Genomic DNA, 6874 nt, shown 5'->3' with positions numbered 1-6874 from the left:
AAGAATGACTATTATTGGGCTGGGGATGTGGCTCAAGTGGTAGAGCGCTCGCCTGGCATGTGCGAGGCACTGGGTTCCATCCTCAACACCACATAAAAATAAAAACAAACATATTGTGTCCACCTAAAAAACTAAAAAATAAATATTTTTTAAAAAAGAATGACTATTATAGATTTTTGTATTTCCAAATTATTCTTGCTTAAATTATCCAGTTTCTAGATTAAATAAGGTGACGGTAGAAATAGCTAAGGTAAGCCTGAAGGTACAGGGTTTAGTTTATATAAGTTAAATGTACATATCTGTAACATAAATACATGTTAATATATAACTTTTCTTGTGAAGGTCAAATAAAATAATAGAATATTACTTAATGAGAACTGATGGAGAGAAGTGATTTATGCTCTAAAATTATTTTTTGACATGGAGAGAATGATCTCAAGTAAGCAAAGCAATTTGAGTACTTTATTATTGATATATCATTGCAAATATTTGTAATATTTGACTATCCCTTAGCATGAAATAAATCATAATCACATAAATTTCAAAAATATTTAAAATCAAATTAAACAGAAGTGTTTTTTTGGTTGTTTTGTTCTGTTTCCATTTGTTTTTTAAGGTTAGAATGAAATCCAAATGTCCTAAGATTTAGATATGTGTACGTCCCTATACTTTAAGAGACAGAGCAGAGTATTTAATAAAATAATTAATATGGTAAGAGTCACAAACTTAGCTCTGAGTAGTGAATTCTATAACATGACTTAAGATATTAACCTCTTTTAAAGTTTTGAAACCCATATAAAGGGATTACAACAAGGTCTTCAGTATAATCATTGGGTATATAAGGAAAATCAATCTTGGTGTTAGAAGAATAAGAATTGAGTAACCGGTTTACTGAAATTTTTTTTTATGAGAATATATCTTATAACTGAGATGATTTAGAATCATGTAAAAATGATTTTAAAAAAATTTCTTAAAGACCCAAGAGAGGAAAAAAATAAATAAATATTTAGAAATACATACATTTACACAAAATATCATACACATAAAAGTAGACGAGAAGATGAAAAAGTTAAACACACAAACACACTCACACTCACACACAAACACACACATCCTGGAATCCTGATGGTAGTTGGTAATGTCTGGGCTGAAGCAGAATGCTGGCCTAGTGGGGCTGGGGTTGTGGCTTAGCAGTAGTGGGCTTGCCTAGCACGTGGGAGGAGGTGTTGGTTTCAATCCTCAGCACCACATAAAAATAAACAAATAAATAAAATAAAGGTATTGTATCCAACTACATCTAAAAAAATACTGGTCTAGGGGTGTATCACCCACGTGGCAATGGAATCAGGATTACTCTGCATGGTGTGGGCTGGCGATGAAAAGACTACTTGGACACGGAAATAATGTTTTCCTAAAGCTTGGGGGTGGGCGGCTCTGTGACCTCAAAGGTCTTCCATACTGGAAGACAAAAGAGAGGGTACACCTGGAATCCCTTTATTTATAGGGAAAAGACAACAAGGGATTTTGATAGAATAGTCTACACCAAAGAAGGCAGGGGATAAGGTTTCAAGGGGGATTATCCAGTCCCATCGTCCAGAGCTAAAGAACTTCTTTGCCCCACAAACGTGAAGGCCACTTGCCTGGCATAACACCTGGTGTGTGATGCCAGATGGACACCCCCATTACTCAAGGCTGAGAAAGGATCCTTAGCTCATGGGCAGGGTGGCCTCCCACAGGGATGGAACTCACAGGAAGGCTCAGTGTAAAGCTCATTATTTTCTACTTTGTGACTTATGTGGCAGATTCACAAGTATTCATTTTTTAAGACTAAGCTTTGTAATTGATAGATTTGTTAGAGCTATTCTGTTAGAATGTTAAATATTAGATTTAAAATTACAATTATGGTTGTTAATAGCACAAGAAAATAAAATCACAGTGTTAATATTTTTGTGTTGAAAAAGAATGTTGGATTGTTGATGTTTTGAGTAATTATAAATATGTAAGAGAATATGTCATACACTTGGCAGCCCCTATAACTCTAATGGAAATGATGTGTAACTGTGTAATAAATACAGCCTCATAATTTTAGAAAATTTTACAAAAATAATGAAGAGTATCAGGATATTAATGTTATACTCACCATACTTATAAACTGAATTCATTTTATTTATAACCATTATTTAAATATTAATAATTTGTATTTAAGTCAGAGAAAAGAACTTTGTGAACGAAATAAAAGTCATAAACTTAATAAATGCTACATGTTTGAAAGTGTGTAGCTAAGTGTGTTAGTACAACCAAAATATAATTCAAAAGCTATTTAGAAAAAAACTGCAAAGTTTTGCTAGATTTATAAATAGATGGTATGATTGGTAACCTAAATTTATAAGCCAAAGGAAAAACAAGGTGTTTTAATTTTTTATCTTAGTAAATATAGCAATAATTTTTAAATCCAAACCAGATTTCTGAATTTTTTGGTGAATAAAAATTCAGTGTTGTAACATCTAACCAATGTTACTTAAACAATTTTGGCAGGAAAATTTAGAATCATGGGCTGTGATAATCATCAAAGCTGGGGTAGGGCTGACATCACCTTACGATTCAGGATTCTTATGAGGTCAGGTACAAAAGAGAAGGACATAGTACTTTGAGTAAGAAATGAGCCAATCAATCCTAGCATGCTTTAGACAAACTTTCCTAAAAAAAAAAAAAAGAATAAGTTTAGATTCATTGTGCTGAAAAGATATGTAATAATCATGGCCATAAATTTCATAACACAAAGGAAGAATGCAACCACTTTTTCCTGGGGGGAATAATCAAATTAGCTATAATAAAGAGGCACCTCCAGTTTCTTTCCTTTTTTTTCTTTTTTTTTTTTTTTTTTTTGTAACACTGGAGATCAAACCCAGAGGTGCTCTACATCCCCAGCCATTTTTATTTTTTTATTTTGAGAAAGGATATTTCTAAGTTGCCCAGACTGGGCTTCAACTTCGAAAGAACTAAATTATTAATCAAATGTAACACAAAGTTTATTATTCAATTAAATGGATTAATGAATAATCATTACAATGAAATGATTAGCCCTTACAGGTAAAGGTTGTGTCATGGAATTCAAAAGTGGGAACACTAGTTCTAATATAATTGTTCTTGATCTTTATTCCAGCTGCTACAAATGACAAACAGTCCAACAAAACTGCTCTTGACTAATCATAGAACCAATATTTGTGAATTTAAAGAAAAGAAAAATTGTATTTTTTTTAATAGAAGGAGGACATAAACTTGGTATTAAATAAGGTAGAAGTTCGAAACAACAGGTATTGCAGAGTTTAATTTTCATATTGATCCCCTTTGAATTCTGAGCCCAGGAGCTCATCCTTCATGGCTACAGGTAGTTTAGAGGAAAACTTGGGACAGTAGAGACTTTTGTTGTTTTCTCAAGTCTTTCACTGAAAACTTAAGACATTATATGGCTATAAACTTGGAAACTTTTTTTTTCATTACTATATATTCTATTCACACACCTAGTTTACAGTCGTGGAGTCTATTATTCAGTTCTTCAGGATGTTGGAGAGAATGTTAAGTAACAAGTGTAGAGAATTGTGCAGAGAATTGTGCAGATGAAGCATCACTGTAAACTTTCATCCTGAAATAGTAGGTGTCCTATAAGGTACAGGGTCTTCTCTAGTCACCTGTGAAGTTGAGAACTGTGTTGCACAATTGAGAGAAATGAGTTAAAGACATTTATTTAAAGTCACTGAAGTCTGAGGGGTTTATCATTTGAGAGGCCAGAAATAAAAAGGCTTTGGGCTTGGAGCCTACTCTGAATGCAGATGAAGAACGATTTCTTCTTTGGGAATAATCTGAAGCTCAATTCCTGAATGTGGGGATAATTTTTGTTTATGATGAAGATAGAATGTAAACATATTCTATGTTTAAGCATAAAATAAATTGGAGTTGCCTTAAAAGCAAGATATTATGCTGCTTGGAAGAGAGAAAAACAATGTAGTGAGTCAGGATGTTTGTGTGGGGCGGGGGGGCAGAAGGAGAAAATAATATCTCTATATTTATGCCAAATTATACATATAAAATTTTCAATAGAAGCAAATGTTATAAAACAGAATACATTGCTATATCTATATTCAAGGACAGTCATGTAGAAAACTGTGCATTTCATTACATGAATAGCACTTCAAGTCACATGATCTTCTTTGAAGCTTTCTTTATTTGATCTCCTTTAGACAAAGTGAAAATTCAATTCACTTTAGGTTTGTCAGAAACACCTCATCTTCTAATTATACCTTTTGGTGCATGAGTAGATACAGAGCAGAAGATAATACACTGACAACTTGTAGACCTATGATGAATATCTATTACTATAACTCCTACAGTTTAGAACAAACATGAATGAAATTGACACATTGTTTTCTAGGTATGAAGTAGCCACCATTTTCAACAGAAGAGATAGAAAGCTCTCCTAAAAAAAAGATATCTAGACTAAAATTAAAGCAGAGTTACTTAATAAAATACCTTAAAATAAGCAATAGAAAAATACTACTCATGAATGTAAAGCTTCTAGCTCTGTATGGGAACAAAATTTGTCATCTTGAAAACTTTTTCTGGGACAAATAAGACCTAAATTTCCAGCAGTGGCAGAGAATTTCAGTTATCAGAACAAGCTGAAGAATTACTGGACATGCTTTTAGAATGTGAGTAAAATAAATCACATTCTCCATGACTGATTTCTACTTAATTTTGTAGTGCAAGCAAGTAGTACTGAAATTCTGATCAGATGTTTTAGTGGTGTTCACTTGTCCCTGTATTAATTTCTGGATATCAGTCCTTATATTATTCAAAACAAGATATATCTCTATGCAATGAACACTGAGAATGACATGATTTATGGCACATATCAAAATCTGTATCAAAGTTTGGACAATAAAGATTCATGGCTATGAAATATAAAGTATAGATAATAAATTAATAACTTGAGAAACTTTTCTTATAATACTATAGAAAAAGGTATTTCAAACACTTAAACAATGAGTGTATGCTGGAGCTCTGGATCAGGGGGATAAATCAGAAATCTTTTATTTATTCATAAAACAAAGAAGTTTTTATTGTGCAATGCCTGTGACCTTAACCTTGAATACATTGAACAAAATCCCCCTCCCCCATTCCCATCTTTGCAATTAGCCTTTTCTTTTGCCAAGGGGAAAAGCTGTTGCCAAATTACCCCGATTGTCCTGAATAGTGAACAAATAATAATAGGAATGCTTTGAACTCATGGAACACCTTTTATCCATAAAGAGCAAAACACTTCAAAAAGAATACCTCACACATTCACATAATCACCGAACCCCTCTTGCTGATGGTGGAGATGGGGGTGGGGTGACGCCTAGCAATTATGTGTTCTACTGTGCTCAAAAAAGGAAATTAAAATTTATAGAAGTAAAATAATCATGGTAAGGGAGGGATGAAAATACCAAGAGCAATTCTGCTGGCCTGAGAGTTTATTGACCTCAGTGGTGAGCAAGTGGTTGAATGTGGATTTGGGAGAAATGGATTCACTAGAGTTGGAACTGGAAAGAGGCAGAATAGGTGCTTAGAATGACTCTCGGAATCCCAGAAGTGCTCCATTAAATTGTGCACTGGAATGAAATCTACCAAATTATGCTATGTCTATATATGAATATACCACAAGGAATTCTGCATATATAATTATAATGCACTAATTAAAATAACAATAACAATGATATGAGGGAGATGATGAATAGAATAGAACAAACTGATGGAGTTCAAAGGAGGAGTAGGCTGAGTACTGGAGAATGAGAGCGATTAAATTATGTGGATGTACAAATATGATGTAATGAATCCCATTACTATGTATAACTATAATGCAGCAATAAAAATGCTTAAAAAATGTGCACTGGAGTATGGTTTTTTTTTTTTGCCTCATTTTCGTACTCAATTCTGCTAGGGCAGTGGTCCTGTATGGTACAGCATTGCTAAGTAGTCCTGGACATGCATTGTAGGGGTAGTAGCAGTGGTGTTGGGGTTGAATCTGGTTGTCTCCAGACTGGGAGGCAATTCTGGCATCCTGGAAATGATGGCTAGAAGTGCCAAATGTCTGGAGTATGCCTATAACTTCTGAGCATCTATAGCCTTCCAGGCACAGTGCTAAGGACATTGCTTACATCATCTCCTTTAATCCTTGCGAGTACTTTGCACTATGTGTTATTTAAGAGAAGCTCACACATATTAAATATTTTTCACAGATCATTTGAATTTCAGGTTTAGATTCTAAGTTTGGAAATCGGTTCCATGAGGCTCCAAAGGCAATAATCTTCATTCCATGGTGGGAACTTGCATCTCATCTTGGTAACTCAAGAGAATTTAGTTCTACAACACCAGATCTGTTCCATATATCTGGCAATAGTGAATGGAACTAATACTGAACAAGAACCAGTCAATCATTACGACAATTTTATAACAATGATATTCAAATACAGGACATTTTTGTCTTGTATTCTTGTCTTGTCATTTTTATGGATTAGTAAGCCCTCTTTTTCCTATCCACTATCCATTCCACCACTTTTCCCTTTCTAGAATCCGAGTTTTGTTAGTCATCAAGCCTTTTCTAGTCAATTCCTTTGACACAGAGGATGCTAAGTCCAAAACTAACATCATGAGTAGTTTCTGATTGGTTTAATTGTGGCAATTTCATCTACACTTCCAATGATGGTCCAGGGGCTCAGGCATGAGTAAATCAGTTAATTAGAACTATTCTTAGTCCAGGTATGGGTACTGATGCAAATTGCTCCAATCAGTTCAAAGGGAAGAATTTCAATTGTGTGATTGTAAATGACTCTTTTCT

The sequence above is a fragment of the Marmota monax genome, unplaced genomic scaffold, assembly GCF_021218885.2.
Source record: "Marmota monax isolate L192 unplaced genomic scaffold, Marmota_monax_Labrador192_F-V1.1 WCK01_AAM20220418_F8-fsc00097, whole genome shotgun sequence".
Taxonomy (NCBI): domain Eukaryota; kingdom Metazoa; phylum Chordata; class Mammalia; order Rodentia; family Sciuridae; genus Marmota; species Marmota monax.
Note: the sequence above shows the minus strand (reverse complement) of the source record.